Source organism: Ipomoea nil, unplaced genomic scaffold, assembly GCF_001879475.1.
Source record: "Ipomoea nil cultivar Tokyo-kokei standard unplaced genomic scaffold, Asagao_1.1 scaffold0100, whole genome shotgun sequence".
Taxonomy (NCBI): domain Eukaryota; kingdom Viridiplantae; phylum Streptophyta; class Magnoliopsida; order Solanales; family Convolvulaceae; genus Ipomoea; species Ipomoea nil.
In genome coordinates, this window is record NW_017616528.1 from 213,384 (window position 1) to 233,199 (window position 19,816).

Sequence of the window (19,816 nt, forward strand, 5' to 3'; positions counted from 1 at the left end):
ATATATATATATATATATATATATATATATAAAAGTAAAATCCTTCTACCCAAATTTTCTCCCCCAAAACTTAGGGTCATTTCTGTAATCTAATAATAATAATAATAATAATAATAATAATAATAATAATATTATTATTATTATTATTATTACCTTAAATAAATAAATTATTATACTTTCCTTTTGAATTAGTATTTTCTACCTATAAATACAAGGGCTTCTTCAATCAAAGAATTTCATACTCATCTCTTTGCTTTCTTTTGTATGAATTTTCTACATTTTTCTAACTATATTCTCACGTACTTCAATATGTTTTGCAGTTTATATCGTCGAGGCTCTGCTTCAACAAAAAGAAATTGAGGAGGAAGAGCCTTGATAACAGAACCCTAATGGTTTAGTTTTTATGGAAGATTGTAGAGATGCGATCGAGGATGATAACGACGGTAATTAATTTTGCTAATTTTGTAAGATTTTTTGAAACTTAGAGTTAGTATGTTGACTTCGAGATTTGTACATGCTACTCAAGTTTTTATGTTTTTTTTTTAACAAGCAGAGTTAATTTTACAGTATTTTTATAATTAATTAATTATTAATATATATATATATATATATATATATATATATATCACAACATGAGTAGAGTGTTTGTTTAACCTATTAAAAATCTCGCTATATTTGATTTTTTCTAAATTTTTATAAAACACAAAAATAATGATTTTTAAAAAGAAGAAATAAATAACAAATACAATTTTAGATTGTGTTACTTCATTCACATATTAGTATAAATAAAAAAAAAAAAGTAATAATTTGTCAGTGAACAATGGAACAATCATTGTTACCGCATGTTGGCAGTGGCACAATCAGTATTAATTTGCGAGTGAACAAGTTACCCCATGTTGGCAGTGGCACAATCATAAGGATCAAAAGGAACAATGGAAGATCCAGAAATCTAGACATCATTGATGTACCGAATGGTGATGGGAGACTCAGAAATAGGAATATCATTATAAATAAAAACGGAGATTTTCTTGACAACCGAATTTAGTTTAAGGAGAAGTTTACTCTTGAGTACAAATGTCTCCTCAATGGATTGTGTATGGTCTTATAGAGAGTATTTATACACCATGAATGAGTTCAAAATGGTACAATATTGAAATTATAAAATGACAAGAGATCTCAAGAGAGGTAAAACTTTCAAATTTTCAATTAATACAAAAAATGTTATAATCCCCGAAAATATATATCTTTAAATTTAGACAAAAATTAAAAATGAAATCATAAACAATTTTAATAATTGACTATTTCAAAAAAAAAAGTCGACACTGACTTCTAAAATTAAGTTTCGACAGTGAAACATTGGAAATCCCTTTGAATAGATCATGCAATAACATCCATACATGATTTATTAATGAGCACAAAAACAATCAACGGATAATAATAATTGACTATTTCAATAGTATGTTTCTTGAAAAAGGATGGTCATGACCAGACTGACTCATCGTGAAATATAGTAATTAATGAATTACCATTAAAATTAGTATAGTAATTAAAGAATTACTATTTGTATGTTGACATTTCCCCCATATATTACCATTCAAATTACAAAATGCCATTCAAATGTTTGATACCAAAAAATATACTATATAAACATGAAATATGCATATATGGTAAATATGCATATATATATATATATATATATATATATATATATATATATATATTATTTTCATAATTTTTCTTTCCTTCTGTTGTGTTATTATTATGATAATTTTATGGTAATATATTTAGATATTAGAAAAGGACAAATGTTATAATTAATGAAATTATTATGGTAATTGTCACAATATAGATTATTCTCATAATTTTTCTTTCCTTCTTTTGTGTTATTATTATGGTAATTTTATGATTATGTATTTAAAATATTGGAAAAGGACAAATGTTATAATTAATGAAATTATTATGGCAATTGCCACAATATTTGGTAATTATAATTAATATAATTAATGAAACTTAGAAATATATGATTTCTTCCGTAGAAATATTTATGAAAATTTCATTAAATTATAATTAATAAAATATGAAATATAATTAAAGAAATGAAATTATAAAATTAACAAAACATGAATATTTATAATTTTAAAATATACATATATACACTTTTTAAATTTCTAAATATAAATTTTTAAGTATAAATCTATCAATATAAATTATAATTAATAAAATTATATTATAGAATTTTTCTATATACATATTAATAAATATTATGTGTATATACAAAGTATTATACAATCATATAATGATATGCGTCCGATTAGAGTTTTTATTTACTGATACAAAATTTAGAATTTACATTTTTTTTATTGATTTCTAAGTTCAATTCTTTTAGTTATTATTATTCATATTTTTAGAATTATATATGAATTACAATTTGGAATAAATCAACTTAATTATACGAATTTTTTCTATAAATTTATCTAAATATGTACATGATTAGAGATTATATTAACCATACAAAATTTAAATTATAATTTTGTAAGTTATGAAAATAGATACTTGACCAAATATATAAAAGTCCAATTATATTATTATATTGTACATTTTAACATCTTTTTATTTTTCTATTTTTATTTTAAATTCATAATAACAAAAAAATTTTCCGTGCAATGCACAGGTAAAACACTATATTTTAAAATATACAATTTGATAAATATCATAAATTAATTAGTACAATATCATTTATGTTTATAATAATTAAATAAAAAAATAAATAATTCAAATATGTGAACCAATATTTTCAAAATGAAATTAATATACAGTTACAAATAAATATAGCATGATTATATTTATTTTAATTGGTTTTAAATCCATTAATAATATGACTTTTCTTTATCAATTTTTTGTGGGAGACTAAGGGAGTGTTTGGGCTGTTGAAAATTATTTTTTTTTTAAAAAAAATACTTACTAATAAAAAATAATTTTAAAATATTTTTAACCCCTCATAACATGTGTAAATCTTATATTTTTTATAAATACAATTTGATAAGTATCATAAATTAATTAGTACAATATCATTTCTGTTTATAAATTATAATAATTAAAAAAATTAAATATGTGAACCAATGATTTCAAAATGAAATTTATATACAGTTACAAATAAATATAGCATGATTAGATTTACTTTAATTAGTTTTACTTTTCTTAATGAAATGACTTTTCTTTACCAGTTTTTTATGAAGGGCTAAGTGAGTGTTTGGATTGCTGAAAAATATTTTAAAATAAAATTACATACTAATAAAAAATAATTTTAAAATTTTTTTTAACCCCTCATAACATGTGTAAATGTTATATTATTTTTTTAAAAAAATACAATTCGATAAATATAGTAATTTCTGTTTATAATAATTAAATAAAAAAATAATTCAAAGATGTGAATCAATGATTTCAAAATGAAATTAATATACAGTTACAAATAAATATAGCATGATTATATTTATTTTAATTAGTTTTAAATCCATTAATAATATGACTTTTCTTTATCAATTTTTTGTGGGAGACTAAGGGAGTGTTTGGGTTGTTGGAAATTATTTTTTTTTAAAAAATACTTACTAATAAAAAATAATTTTAAAATATTTTTAACCCCTCATAACATGTGTAAATCTTATATTTTTTATAAATACAATTTGATAAGTATCATAAATTAATTAGTACAATATCATTTCTGTTTATAAATTATAATAATTAAAAAAATTAAATATGTGAACCAATGATTTCAAAATGAAATTTATATACAGTTACAAATAAATATAGCATGATTAGATTTACTTTAATTAGTTTTACTTTTCTTAATGAAATGACTTTTCTTTACCAATTTTTTATGAAGGGCTAAGTGATTGTTTGGATTGCTGAAAAATATTTTAAAATAAAATTACATACTAATAAAAAATAATTTTAAAATTTTTTTTAGCCCCTCATAACATGTGTAAATGTTATATTATTTTTTTTTAAAAAATACAATTCGATAAATATAGTAATTTCTGTTTATAATAATTAAATAAAAAAATAATTCAAAGATGTGAATCAATGATTTCAAAATGAAATTAATATACAGTTACAAATAAATATAGTATGGTTAGATTTATTTTAATTAGTTTTATTTTTTTAATGAAATGACTTTTATTTTTCAGTTTTTTATTAGAGACTAAGGGTGTTTTTGAGTTGTTGAAAAATATTTTAAAAATAAAAATACTTAATAAAAAAATTTTTAAAATATTTTTTAATCCCTAAACATGAGAAAATTTTATATTTAAAAAAACACAATTTGATAAATATCTTAAATTAATTATTGCAATATCATTTATGTTTACAACGAGAATAATTAAAGAAAAAAATAAATAATTCAAATATGTGAACCAATGATTTCAAAATGAAATTAATAAACAATTACAAAGAAATATAACAGGATTAGATTTACTTTAATTTCTTTAATAAATGACTTTAATAAAAGTAAAATCCTCATTTATAACATTCCAGCCCAAATTAATATGAATATTAATTAATTAGTAAAAAAATTAATAAAGCTTAATTGGTAACACAATTTTATATGAAAATTAACTAATATCTAATGAATTGTTACTACAGATTAAAGTCAATATGTACATAAAAATGGAAAATAGTTACCAAATTCTGAGAATAATTAAATTATTATAATTGTAAAAATAATTGATACAAATTATGCGTAACAAATGAGAAAATTCGTTTGAAATTCTGCGTAATTTTATAAAGAACTAATAATTTATTAATTATTATTTACACCAATTTATACTATTAATAAAAATCAAATCCTCATCTTCAACATTCCGTCCAAATTAATATGAATATTAATTAATTGGTATAAAAAAAATCAATAAAGCTTAATCAGTAACAAAATTTTATATGAAAATTAACTAATATCTAATGAATTTTTATCACAAATTAAAGTTAATATGTACTTAAAAATGAAAAATGGTTATCAAATTCAGAGAATAATTAAACTATTATAATTGTGAGAATAACAGAAACAAATTCTGCGTAATAAATGAGAAAATCCACTTGAAATTCTATGTAATTTTATAAGGAAATAATAATTTATTAATTATTATTTACACCAATCTATATCTATACTATTAATAAATGTAAAATCTTCAATTAAAATGTCCTTCACCCTTCTGATACGAAATTGCCCTTCAAGTTCTAACGAAAACAATTCACGTTGATGTTCGCATATGCCATGACTATCAACAAAAGTCAGGGTCAAACACTAATTCACGTTGAGTTATTACTGAAAAAATCAGTCTTTAATCACGGTTAATTGTATGTGACTTTTTCCTGAGTCACCCATCCTGATGGTCTGATTGTTTTAACTCTCGACGAGGACGGATAAAATTTCGTTACTACTACCAATGTCGTCTACAAAGAGATTTTCATGTATAATTCAAGCCATTGATATTATGTTTTTTTTTTTAATATACAAAAATGACAAAATTGCTATATATCTACATAGAAAATATAACTTTCGTATAAATAATTTCTATAACTGAGTTGCCAGACAACGAGCTAATTAGCCCAATTAATACAAATTATAAACACTGATATATAAAATCTCTAGAGTTGCAGCAACGAATGTGTATATCTACACGTTAGCTTCTTTAAAAAAAAAAAAAATGTACACGTTAGCTGTTAATTGAGAAATTATTTACTCGAATTCGAACATTGATAACATCAGAAAACATAATCGGTGCAACTCAATTCTTCAATTATATTATATAATATTCGATGTTATAATTTATACAATTGTATATCAATATAAATATTTTAAAAATATTATAACAAATTCATTCCGTGCAACGCACGGGCGCAAATACTAGTAATAATAATAATATAATGCTTTATCATCTTGGCTCGGCCACAAAATATAATTGAGACCGTAATTTTGAAAATTTGAAGGATTATACGACATAACTTCTCCCGACCAAAGCGTAACAAAAAATTAACGAGGATGCTCCATCAAAAGTGGGTTGAGTTGTATTTGTCTAGGGAGGACATGTCATCCTCATACCATGTGCAATATAGTAATTACATTAACATACCAAGGAGCAAAACGTCTTAAACAATCTAAAGACGTGTTTGGTGGGAAACATGAAGAAAATGCAACTTAATTTCGTTGGTTGGTCAGAACTCAAAAGTGCAACTACAAGACCCTCCTAAGATACTCTAACCTAACACTATATATTACACTACCTCCCAAGTAAATCCAACTTTAATTTGCTGTTCTTCTGATCTTATGGAATAGGATAATTGAGGATATATCATTGAGTATGTTTGTTTTATGACTGTTGCACCGGTAACATAGTTAGCCTATCAGTTAATTTTGACTTATTTAATCACTATTAGTTGTTTGATTTGGTTAAATAACCAATATAAGTGTTTGATTAATTAGTTTTTTGTAGCAACTTATTGCTTTAAAACGCTAAAATTCAAAAAGCTTCTCAATACATTTTTTTGAAAAAGTCATTTTGCATGTAATCAGCTATCAGCTGATAGCTAATTTACCAAACATCTTTCTACAAACAACTAATGCTATCAACGAGTCAAACTCACTAACCCAATCTGCTAACAACTATAAACTATTTACCAAACACCCCCTTAGCTGTTGGCGGTCAAATATTGATCGCCGTCACCCCATTCGCATAACACCATACATGTGTTGTCGTCCCCTGAATCAAGATTGATCTATGTTAGCATATCAAATGTACAATGGATGAGGATAGTCTCATCGTCCTTACCCATCATAGTATTGCAACCTCAGCCGAGTTAGTCGGACAATTGATTTCGCAACCACAAATATCAAATTTGAATCCCTGTGAAAGTTATCTATTGATCTTGGACAATTTAAGTTGGTTTACCCCTTTGTAATCCTTAACGGCTAAGTCACAATGCGAGCTCCACAAAGAACACATTTTCAAGTAGTGACTGCTCAGCTTTTCCATAAATCAAAAATTATATTGGCCGTGTTTGGTAAAAAATTGGCTTATAGGCCAATTTTGGCTTATTTGACCACTATTAATTGTTTGATTTAGTTAAAATATCAATAGAAATGTTTGGTTAATTAGCTTTTTGCAACTTCAAAAGGCTAAAATTCAAAAAGCTACTCCAAGCAACTTTTTCAATTAGCTTTTTAAGAAAAGAAATTATACCAAACAGCTATCAGCTAACAGCTAATTTATCAAACACTTTTCTACAATTATCTAATGTTATCAACTATTTATACCCTTTAATTAACACAATCAGCTAACAGCAAACAGCTATCAGCTAACAGCCATCAGCTAACTGCCATTTTACCAAACAGGGCCATTAAGTATACTGGTCAATATTCATACCATTAGGTTAACATTTAAACTTTTTATATTCGGTCTAATATTTAATAGTCATGTTTTTGCGTATGATTTTTATTGGAGTTTTGGACTGACTAATATATAAATTAATAATTAACTATGTATGAAAGCCGGGTTATATTGCTAGATGTTCGTTCTATAGCTTAGCTTAGCTTGCTGCATGAGTAGCAGTTAGGCACAAAGCTAATCATGCAAATTAGTGGCCAAAGATCAGCAAACATGTTTATGATGATGAGCCCATTATTATCCTAGGAAACCTTAGTTTAAAGGAAAGTAGTTACCTTTTGAGCCTTTAATATAGGCTAGTGTCCCTCCAACGCAAGGCACAGTGCTTATGTAAGTGTATATCTTGTAATAAATATTTATAATATAAACTTTTTGGAGTATCAACATTGTAGGAAAATTGAAAATTGTTAAGTCTATATGTTATTATTATAAAATATTTTCTTTAAAAAATTTAAATAAATCAAATGCTTAAAATAATTTTTTTACTCAGTATTTATGTTTTCAGCGTAACACAAAGTATGTTAACTAATTTTTTCAACAAAAATCTTCTCGTAAGGCCATAAATACATTATCTTTGATTTAGGAGAAAGTCTACAGTCATTATATGAAGATGCACTCTAGATAAAGCCTACCTAAGGAGGTAAGCTCCCAAATTGGGGACGGGGAGTTCAACTTGAAACCAATTATTATATTGTGGACCACAGTTCACCATACGCATTGTAGACCATGTCCAGATTATGTACTTGTAGTTTAGTTTATTTATAGGTACATGATATATTATACACATACTTGGAGTTAAAATATTATGCATTTTAAACACAAGTCGTCACACAGTTTCTAAATTAAGTGTAGCGGATTTGACCCAAACATTAACCTAATTAATCACATTCTTCATCACTAGAGCCATCTGAAGCAATGTGTATTATATTATAGGTAGGTTGAAATAAGGAATACAATACTTGATTGAAGGTCTGATCATGGGCCATCTCCAAATTAAACCTGTCTGTTGTCAATAAAACAACAAGCACATATATATATATAGCTGTCCAAACTAGAAATTTTTAAAAAAAAAAATGGAAAAAAAAAAGAAAAGAAAAGAAAATGTGACTTGCTATCTGGTATTGTTTTGTTGTCAAGTCATGGATCCACTTGGGTTCATGAATCTTGCTAATTCTATATCCAAATCATTCAATCACTTTTCCCCTTATATTTTGGTTGTGGTTTGTCATGTTGCATCGCCCAGGTTTTGTTCCATTTGTAGTGATGTGTTTGCATTATATATATATTGTGCGAAATGATTGTGTAGTTGCGCAGAAGACGGTGGCACGGTCTTTGCGACTTTAGGGTACGACTTTGACATCACATTTCACTTCAAATCCACACTGCATGTGGGAGACCTCAGACCTCCAAACCTCGTAAAGTTCGACCTCGCCCATCTTCGTCCTAACTTAAATAACAAGATTCTCTTTAACAAAATAATGTGTGGCTAGGAATAATTAACACACACATATATAATCCGGTCTCCCACAAAACTTGTGAACAAATTTAAACCATCTATTTACCGTATCCGATGGATAAGAAATCAAATAAAAAAATGAGCCCGTCATTTCCATAAAAATGAGAACAGATCTAAGCCATATAAAACAAATTAAAAGATCAATGATCATCATTAATCTCATGTAATTAGCAATAAAAAAAAAGAAATAATTATCATTTAGGAACAAATTAAATTAGTCCTTTGTGTGTATGAAAAGTCCATCTACATATGGAAAATCTTAGATTCCCTCATTCTATTTATTATGCTTGTATTATTTATTTATTTCGAGTTTGTTCACTCAGTAATTATTTCGATGGTTGACTTTGCGTCAACGGTAGTACGGTGTGTGTACTTTTATGCTCTATCGTGTGCATTTTAGTATGCTTCGAACGAATACACACTATTAATTACCCGTTTGTGTACTTGTGTTGTGCACACATATGCTGTTTGCGGTTGTGTGCACTCACGTGGCCTTTTGTGTGTGTGTGTTCTACATGGGATGACATGCATTTATTCATACATTATATTTTATCAACTTTTGGACATGTGCTTCGTTGTTGTTTGTTGTATGCACTCATGTGGTCATTTCTGTGCATCCTTACAAGTTACAACGTCAAAATCTTACTAAATAAACTGTAATTTTAACCAAGGACCTTGTGGTCGAGTGGCACCAAATTGCTCTCCCATAATGGGAGGTTGTGAGTTCGAGCCTTATTGGAGGCGATATTGACTCTTTGTACTTCAATAGGTTGAGAAAGTAGTTATGAACAACATTCTAACAGAGTCATTTTACTATAATTAAAACTCCTATAATCAAGCAAAAGATATGCATTAAAATTAATACATGTGGCTGACATCTTTTGTTCACAAGAGAGGCGACATTCGGGGCACATCGACTGTTTGACATCTTTTGTTCGAACACAGGAGATGCGACATTCGGGGCACATCGACTGTTCAGAACTGTTAAGAATATATCTGGCTGACATCTTTTGTCTCTGGTTTAGTTCTAGTTATGCTCTTGTTGACTAACAGTGTTGGACTGGTTGTTACAACATCCTGCTAACTACCTGCTATCTTCTCTCCCTTGTATGCTATTTAAGTCTGATTTTTCATCAATAAACTTGTTCAGTTCATACCTTTCATGGTATCAAGAGCCTAGTTTCTCCTACCAAGTTTTTTTTTTTTCTCCACTTCTATCTAAATGGCTTCAACTACTACAACCACAAAGGCACAAATACAATAATCCAATTAAATGCCCCCACGCACTTCCCAATTAAACTCACTACCATGAACTTCCCGGTGTGGCGACGTCAAGTTCATGCCACACTTGTCAGGTTCAATCTTTTTGGCTATATTGATGGTACAACCAAGGAACCAGCCAAGTTCACTGATCCCGCTCAAACGGTTGTCAACCAGGAACATTTAACTTGGTATCGTCAAGACCAAGTTATTGTCAATGCTCTACTTGGAAGCTGTACTGACACCATTCAACCTCTCATCTCCTCGGCTACGACCGCCCATGATGCATGGCAACGCCTTGTTGCTAGTTACGCCAGTGCCTCTCGAGGACGTATCATATCCCTCAAGACCAAGCTCACGAGAAATCCGAGATGGTCTCGGTCCATCACCACCTATCTCAATGACATGCGGGGGCCATAACTGATGATCTGGCGTTGGCTCAGTGTCCCGTGTCTGATGAAGATCTAACCATTTATATCTTGACTCAGTTAGGGGAGGATTACAACTCCATCATATCGGTTGTTCGTGTTCATAAGAAGCCTATCTCTTTTGGCGAGTTGGTAGATGTGCTGACTGACCATGAACGTCAATTGAAGGACGCAGATGATCTGTGGCAATCCTTATTGGCTACTACCAATGCTACTCAACGCACCTCACCACCCCCACGGCACAACCAGCCGTCCAATTTCACCCGGAGGGCTCGCAACAATAACAATCATTACGGCTCCAATAGACAGAATTGGCAACAAGGGATCACAATCGCTCCAGTATCATTTGTAAGTTCTGTCATCTTACAGGTCATGAAACGAGGGTGTGTCACAAGCTAGCCCGGTTTCTAAAGGAGCATAATGTTTCTCCCGTCCAGTCCGCTACATCTCCTATAGCCAATTCGATGACTGGGGCTTCTCCTCCCTGGATGTTTGAAAGCGGTGTGTCGCACCATGCGACACCAAGCCTCGCTCCTCTGCAGACTTTCTCCGAGTACAGTGGGACGAATGAAATACGCTTGGGTGACGGTAATTCCTTACACATATCCCATGTTGGCCAGTCAGTCATTCCCACTCCCTCTAATGTCCTCACTGTAGACAATGTCTTGCGTGTCCCTCAGTTACACACTAATTTAGTTTCCATTTCCCAATTATGCAAGACTAATCGTGTGACTGTTGAATTCTTTGATTCTCATTTTCTTGTCAAGGAACTTCGAACGTGGATTCCATTGCTACGGGTGGGGGTGGGGGGGGACAATTATTAATGGTGTCTACTTTGGACCAGTTGCCTCTCACCCAACAATTCATGCTACGCAGTTGTCTCGTATGTCTCAATGGCACCAACAGCTTGGCCATCTGTCTAATAAGGTGTTGCAACGCTGTAATGTTCCAGTTTCTATGTTGTCTTTGTGAAAATTTTATTGTTCTTCCTGCAATGTTCATAAAAACCATAAACTGCATTTTTCAAAAACTTCACTTGTTAGCACTAAACCACTACAACTAATTTATACTGATGTATGGGGACCTACTGAGAACTCTGTTGATGATTTGCGCTATTATGTAATTTTTGTAGACCACTTGTCAAAATACATATGGTTGTACCCCATGAAACGTAAATCGGATGTATTTATGATTTTCAGTCAGTTCAAACAGCTAGTGGAAAAATACTTTGGCCTATCAATTATTTCTATTTACTAAAGCCCGGTCTTAAGAGTCTTTTCCTAGGGTCAAACTTAGGCTCTGATACCAACTGTAACACCCCAGATTTTTAAGACATTTAAAACTTATAAAATAAAGGTATTATCTCATTAAATCCCCAAACGTAATACAAGTGTACGGGGTGCTATGCCACACCTGAGCTAGAGAACCCAGGTGCATAGGCTAACTAACTAATATCCTCAATAATGTAAATGCATAATATGGCACGCAGGCCGAAAAAGGGAACTATCTACTTCTACGCTCCGAGTTCTAGCGCGCTCCAGTGACTTATTCTTCTGTGTCTGAAAGCCAAATATATCTGTTCAGCGAGAGATGCTGGTAACCCACCCCAACGCGTTGAAATACAATACATATAGAGATATATATACAGATATACGAAAACCATTATGAACATGAAGATATATCCTACGAACTCTAGCTTTTAAAACCGGGGGTGACTCAACAGTTAAGGCTAGACACCAGCAGTAGACATAGCAAGCATATGCATTTCACAATAGATAAAGCAGTTACGACAAGGCACAAACGGTAATCATAATCCCATCATAGACAATCCCCAATATGAAACCCATAGTCACATCCCAAGGCACTCATAGTCACAACTCGTCCATATCACACACATAACACACATTGTTGGCGCCACGGGACCGATCGCATGCCCATACATGAGGGTCAGCGCATATAGCTCTGACACAGCCCCACAGCACCATGCCCCGTATCGCAACACGGGGAGGTCGATCGCAACCGACCGATGAACCGCAGCTCATCATAATGTTTGATCGCAACCAAACAGTGGACCGCAGCCCAAGAGAGTGTCATCTGACCGCAGCCAAACGGTGGACCGCAGCCCAAGAGAATGTCATCTGACCGCAGCCAGGAATACCAATCTGACCGCAGCCAGCTTCTGAACCGCAGCTCAGGATAACCAATCCGATCGCAACCGAATTGGGGTAGCACACACACATAACACATAGCAAGCACATGCACCCCACGTTACACATTGGGAAGGGGGACAAAGCGTATAACAAACCTATGCGTGATCCATCACATACTAAGGATAGCCCTAAGGGGTTCATACTTCTTTCACCTAGGTCAACGGGATACCAATTCAACTAGCATGCGATATAACAGACTCATAACCCTACGAACGGTACCCGAAACATCAAACTAGACATAGGCACGACAAACGGGGTCCGTTGGGACACCACGGGGATCGGGGAAACATCAAACGGGGAAACCGGGAGCCCGAGGTAGTGTAATTTCCAGCGGGTAGCCGGTGGGTGGGGGTCCACCCGCCGGCTGCCACTGTTCCGGGCAGCGGGTGCCCGGCGGGCAGCTGCCCGCCCGCCGGCTGCCCGCTGCCGGAGCTGCCCGAGAATGCCGCGGGTAGGTGGCGGGTTCCTACCCCCACCTACCCCCCACTGACTCTTTTCATCACTTTTCGCCCCGGGAACCGTTGTGGAACCCGAAACCATGCTTAGACACTTTACAACGCAATTAACAACAACAAGTAGACAATTAACGGATCAAATACGGGAAACGAACGGTACATGGCCTATCATGCTTTTCTAAACGTAATCAACACCCAAACATGCGATTTCCCACCCGATAATCCAAGAATCAAGCATACGGTACAACCTAGGGTTCTAATCACTTTTATATCAACAAGAATACGATTCGTCTTCTAATTGCAAGATTCGGTAGGAACAACACATAATCATCAAGGATACCAATTAATCATCAAGAACATCATAATCATCAAGATCAACACATAATCATCAAGAATCCCAATTAATCATCAAGAACCTCACAATTATCAAGAAACTCCCCATATCAAGATTACCAAGATTCCCCATGGAATCATTAAATCAACATCAATAATAATCATAGTAATTCGCCATTCACAATCATACGGGGGGGGGGGGGGGAACCCTAAGGGGAAATCATAGCTATGAAAATAGGTTTTGTTGAGACATGGGTTACCTCTTAGCCTTAATTAATTCCTTGGCTATGAAGGATCTTTCTTTAAGCTTTCTTGCTTTCTTGATTTCTTCTAAGGGAATTCTTGGAGCTCTCCTAGGGTGGTGGGGCGTCTAGGCGTGTGGGGGTTCTAGGTGTTCCCTAAGTTCCCTATTTATAGATCCAAGGGTTTATTTAGAGTTTAATCCTATTGGGGTTAGGGGTTGGGTTTATATATTTGGGCCCATGGGCTATGGTGGCCTTTTTTTCCCTAATTAATCATTATAATTTATTCTTTCTCCTGGGTTATTAATTAATTAATTAATCAGTTGGTTTTAGGATTCGTAACACGGGGTGTTACAGTCTCCCCCCCTTAACAGGAAGCTTCGTCCCCGAAGCTTGGCCCCGGGTGAAAAAAAAAGAAAGTTTTCTCTTAGTTACCTGGAGTGAACAGCTCGGGGTACCGCTCCTTCATCGTGTCCTTAAGTTCCCATGTGGCTTCCTCGGTCTCGTGGTTGGTCCAGAGGACCTTCACCATTTCCATGACTCGGTTCCGGGTATTTCTTGTTTTGGTGTCCAGGATTCTTACGGGTTTCTCTTCGTATACTAGTGACTCGTCGAGGTCCACGGTCTCGTGTTGGAGTACGTGGCTTAGATCGTGTATGTATTTCTTTAGCTGAGATACGTGGAACACGTTGTGTACTCGTTCTAGCTCCACGGGTAAGGCGAGACGGTAGGCCAAGTCTCCGATTCTCTCCACGATTTCGTAAGGGCCGATGAACCGGGGGCTGAGTTTTCCTTTTCTCCCGAACCTCATTACCCCTCGTGTGGGTGAGATCCTTAGCCAGACCTTGTCCCCGAGGTTGAATTCGGCTTGCTTCCTCTTTAGGTCGGCGTAAGACTTCTGGCGGTCTTGGGCGGCCTTCATCCTTTCCTGGATGTGTTTGACCTTAGCTATGGTGTCTTGTAGGTATTGGGGGCCCAGTGTTACCGGGTTGACCATATCTTCCCAACATAATGGGGTTCTACATTTCTGACCATACAGTGCTTCGTAGGGTGCCATGCGAATGCTCGCGTGGTAGCTGTTGTTGTACGAGAACTCGATGAGGTCTAGGTGTTCTTCCCACGTCCCTCGGAAGTCGAGCGTGCAGGCTCTTAGCATGTCTTCGAGGGTTTGGATGGTTCTTTCGGTTTGGCCGTCTGTGGTGGGGTGAAAGGCTGTGCTTAGCTTTAGTTGCGTCCCCAACGCCGCTTGTAGTGATTTTCAGAATTGCGAGAGGAACCTGGAATCTCGGTCGGACACAATGTTTCGGGGAACTCCGTGGTATTTCACTACCCGGTTTACGTAAGCTTGGGCTAGTTGCGTCATCGTCCATGTTTCTTTCATGGCAATGAATCGCGCTGTCTTGGTCAGTCGATCCACTATGACCCAGATTTTATCCTTACCGGTTTTCGTTGGGGGTAGCCCTCCGACGAAGTCCATGGATATGGAATCCCATTTTCCTTGTGGTATTTCAAGGGGTTGTACGAGTCCCTTGGGTTTGCATCGTTCGGCTTTTACCCTTTGGCAATTCAGACACTTGGCCACAAAGTCTGCGATTTCCTTTTTCATATTCGGCCACCAAAACGATTTCTTTACGTCTTGGTATAATTTGTCACCGCCTGGGTGGACGGAGTAAGGGGAGTTGTGTCCTTCCTCCAAGATCCGCTGTTTCAAGTGGGGGTGCGTTGAGGGTACACACCACCTCCCTTTGTAGCGGAGGCTGCCGTCTGGGTGTGCTTCGAAGGGGCCTTCTTTCCCTCGAGTTAGGTCGTGGCGGATTTTATCTAGTTCCGGGTCCTATTGTTGTCCCGATTTGATTTCCTCGAAGAGGGTGGGCACGGCCTGTGTGTTGAGTAGATATGCATTGGGGCGAGTTTGTCCCTGCTCTATTATTTCCAAGTGTAGCCTTTGGAAGTCCCTGTACAGATGGTCCGGTAGGACCCACGTGGTGTTAAGGGAATGATTCGTCTTTCGGCTTAGGGCGTTCGCCACCACGTTGGCTTTTCCCTCGTGGTATTGAATGTCTAGGTCGTAGTCTTTTATGAGTTCCAGCCATCTTCGTTGTCTCATCTTTAGGTCTTTTTGAGTAAAGATGTACTTCAGGCTCTTATGGTCGGTGTAGATCTTGCATTGTACCCCATACAGGTAGTGCCTCCAGATTTTCAGTGCGAATACGATAGCGGCTAGCTCGAGGTCATGGGTGGGGTAATTCTCTTCGTGGGTTTTGAGTTGCCTGGATGCGTAAGCTATTACCTTGCCATTTTGCATTAGTACGCATCCTAACCCCTTCTTGGATGCGTCGCTGTAGACTTCAAACCCTTCCGATCCGGAGGGTATGGCTAGCACGGGTGCAGTGGTTAGTTTATCCTTTAATTCTTGGAAGGCCGAGATGCAGCCGTTGTCCCAACGGAAGGGGGTTTCCTTTTTCATGAGCTTAATGAGGGGTTGGGCTATCTTGGTGAAGTCGGGTACGAACCTCCTGTAGTAGCCCGCTAGACCTAGGAAGCTTCGGACTTCCGAGAGTGAGTTCGGCGTGGTCCATTCTTTAACGGCGCGAACCTTAGCGGGGTCCACCCTAATCCCTTCTTTGGTTATCACGTGGCCCAAGAAGGCCACGCTGTCTTGCCAGAATTCGCACTTGGAGAATTTAGCGTAGAGTTGGTTCTCCCTGAGGGTTTGCAGAGATATGCGAAGGTGCTTCTCATGTTCTTCTTTATTTCGGGAGTAGACTAGGATGTCGTCAATGAACACGATGACGAAGTCATCCAGGTGAGGTCGGAATACTCGATTCATGAGGTCCATGAATATGGCAGGCGCGTTAGTGAGGCCGAAAGGCATTACGGTAAACTCGTAGTGGCCGTAACGTGTCCGGAAGGCCGTTTTCGGGATGTCTGGTTTGGCCACTTGGATTTGGTGATACCCGGATCTTAGGTCGATCTTTGAGAATACCCCTGCCCCTTTGAGTTGGTCAAATAAGTCATCTATTCGGGGAAGGGGGTACCTATTCTTTATAGTAACTTGGTTGAGTTCTCGGTAGTCGATGCACAGGCGCATGCTCCCATCCTTCTTCTTAACGAATAGTACCGGTGCTCCCCATGGGGAGGTGCTGGGTCGGATGTAACCTTTATCTAGCAGTTCTTTGAGTTGCGTTTTCAGTTCCTTCATTTCCTTTGGTGCTAGCCTGTAGGGTGGTTTAGAGATCGGGGCGGCGCCCGGTATGAGGTCTATGGTGAACTCGACTTCTCTGGCCGGGGGTGCCCCGGGAATTTCGTCTGGGAAGACGTCGGTGAACTCGTTTACCACTGGGATGGCTTGTGGTTCGGGTGTTTTGGCGTTGAGGTCTTCGACTGAGCATAAGAAGGCCTCGTTTCCTTGGCCCAGACACTTCTTAATTTTCATCATGTTTATCAGCTTGATCCCTGGATTCTGGCGGGCACTGCGGTACGACACCCTCTTACCGTTTGGCCCTCGTAGGACCACTTTCTGCTCTCCGCACAGGATTTGCGCTTGGAACTTCCCTAGCCAATCCATGCCCAAGATTACTTGCATCCCATCTAATTGAAACTGGATCAGGTTACTGGGAAATTCCACTCCCTGATCATTACATGCTTGTACATGCGATCACATTTTATGACCTCGCCTGAGGCCACCTTGACTTGGGAGTCGGACCTTGGTGGTGGCGTTAAGGCCGAGCTGGGCGGCGAACTCGGTTGCTATAAACGAGTTGGTAGCCCCTGAGTCAAATAATATGATGGCTGGGGTGGCGTGTACTAGGAAGGTTCCGGAGACTATGTTGCTATCTCCGATCCTGGCCTTGCTTAGGGTGAGGATCCTTCCCCGGGTAGTCGGCGCGATGGTTTGGTCAAGTGGGGCGGTTTTGGGGTTCTTAGGTTCCTTGGCGAGAATTGGACGACTTTCTTCGGGTTTCCTTTTATACCCTAGTTGCGTCACTGGAGGCGGGTTCGCTACCTGTTGTAGCTGACATGCCTTGGCATAGGCCTCTCCGAGGGTCTTCGGTTCTTGGGTGGCCAAGGCCCTCTGGTGTTCGGGCTTAAGGACTGTTAGGAATTTCCTGACTTTGATCCCTTCGGTGGGTACTAGCTCGGGGGCGAGGCGAGCCAGTCGGCAGAATCGTTGGTAGTATTCTGAGACCGGGGCCGTCCCCTGTCTTAGATTGAGAAATTCCTCGCACATGGCGGCTTTCAGGTGGTTGGGGTAGAACTGTTCTCGTAACTGCGTCTTTAAACCCTCCCAGTTGAATTCGGGGTCTTGTTCGTACATAGGCCCCTCGCGGGCCCACCAGCTGTCAGCCTCGTGCCTGAAGTAGAAGGAGGCTATCCTGACCCGGTGGCGTTCGGGGCATTGGGTCGTCCTGAACACCTTGTCGAATGTCTCAATCCATTCCTCGAGGGTTGTGGGGTCTTCGTCTCCCGAGAGGGTGGGTGGTTGATGTGCCGAGACTTGGTGGTGGATTTCCAAGTTCTCGTCTGTTGGCAGAGGTTGGGGAACGATAGTACTTAGTGCCTGGGCAATTTGGGTCAGGCGTTGTAGGGTTTGAGTCAAGATTTCTTGAGAGGGGTGTCTCGGTGTTCCTGACTGTTTCTTCTTGGGTGCCATCCTGGTGATTAAAGGTTGATGTTATTTTGTGTTTCAAATTGATATAATAAGTGGGGAAGAGATTTCTAATATTAGAGAGGGATGAAGTGCGGGGTGATGTGTAGGTTTCACAATCTCACTGCGCATCCTACGATTCCTGAAGCCTATGTTCCTAGATACCTGGAGTTCAAGCCTAATGTCCTAAAGCCCGGTCTTAAGAGTCTTTTCCTAGGGTCAAACTTAGGCTCTGATACCAACTGTAACACCCCAGATTTTTAAGACATTTAAAACTTATAAAATAAAGGTATTATCTCATTAAATCCCCAAACGTAATACAAGTGTACGGGGTGCTATGCCACACCTGAGCTAGAGAACCCAGGTGCACAGGCTAACTAACTAATATCCTCAATAATATAAATGCATAATATGGCACGTAGGCCGAAAAAGGGAACTATTTACTTCTACGCTCCGAGTTCTAGCGCGCTCCAGTGACTTATTCTTCTGTGCCTGAAAGCCAAATATATCTGTTCAGCGAGAGATGCTGGTAACCCACCCCAACGCGTTGAAATACAATACATATAGAGAGATATATATATATAGATATACGAAAACCATTATGAACATGAAGATATATCCTACGAACTCTAGCTTTTAAAACCGGGGGTGACTCAACAGTTAAGGCTAGACACCAGCAGTAGACATAGCAAGCATATGCATTTCACAATAGATAAAGCAGTTACGACAAGGCACAAACGGTAATCATAATCCCATCATAGACAATCCCCAATATGAAACCCATAGTCACATCCCAAGGCACTCATAGTCACAACTCGTCCATATCACACACATAACACACATTGTTGGCGCCACGGGACCGATCGCATGCCCATACATGAGGGTCAGCGCATATAGCTCTGACACAGCCCCGCAGCACCATGCCCCGTATCGCAACACGGGGAGGTCGATCGCAACCGACCGATGAACCGCAGCTCATCATAATGTTTGATCGCAACCAAACAGTGGACCGCAGCCCAAGAGAGTGTCATCTGACCGCAGCCAGGATAAAGGACGAACCGCAGCTCGTATAGAAACGTTTGATCGCAACCAAACGGTGGACCGCAGCCCAAGAGAATGTCATCTGACCGCAGCCAGGAATACCAATCTGACCGCAGCCAGCTTCTAAACCGCAGCTCAGGATAACCAATCCGATCGCAACCGAATTGGGGTAGCACACACACATAACACATAGCAAGCACATGCAACCCACGTTACACATTGGGAAGGGGGACAAAGCGTATAACAA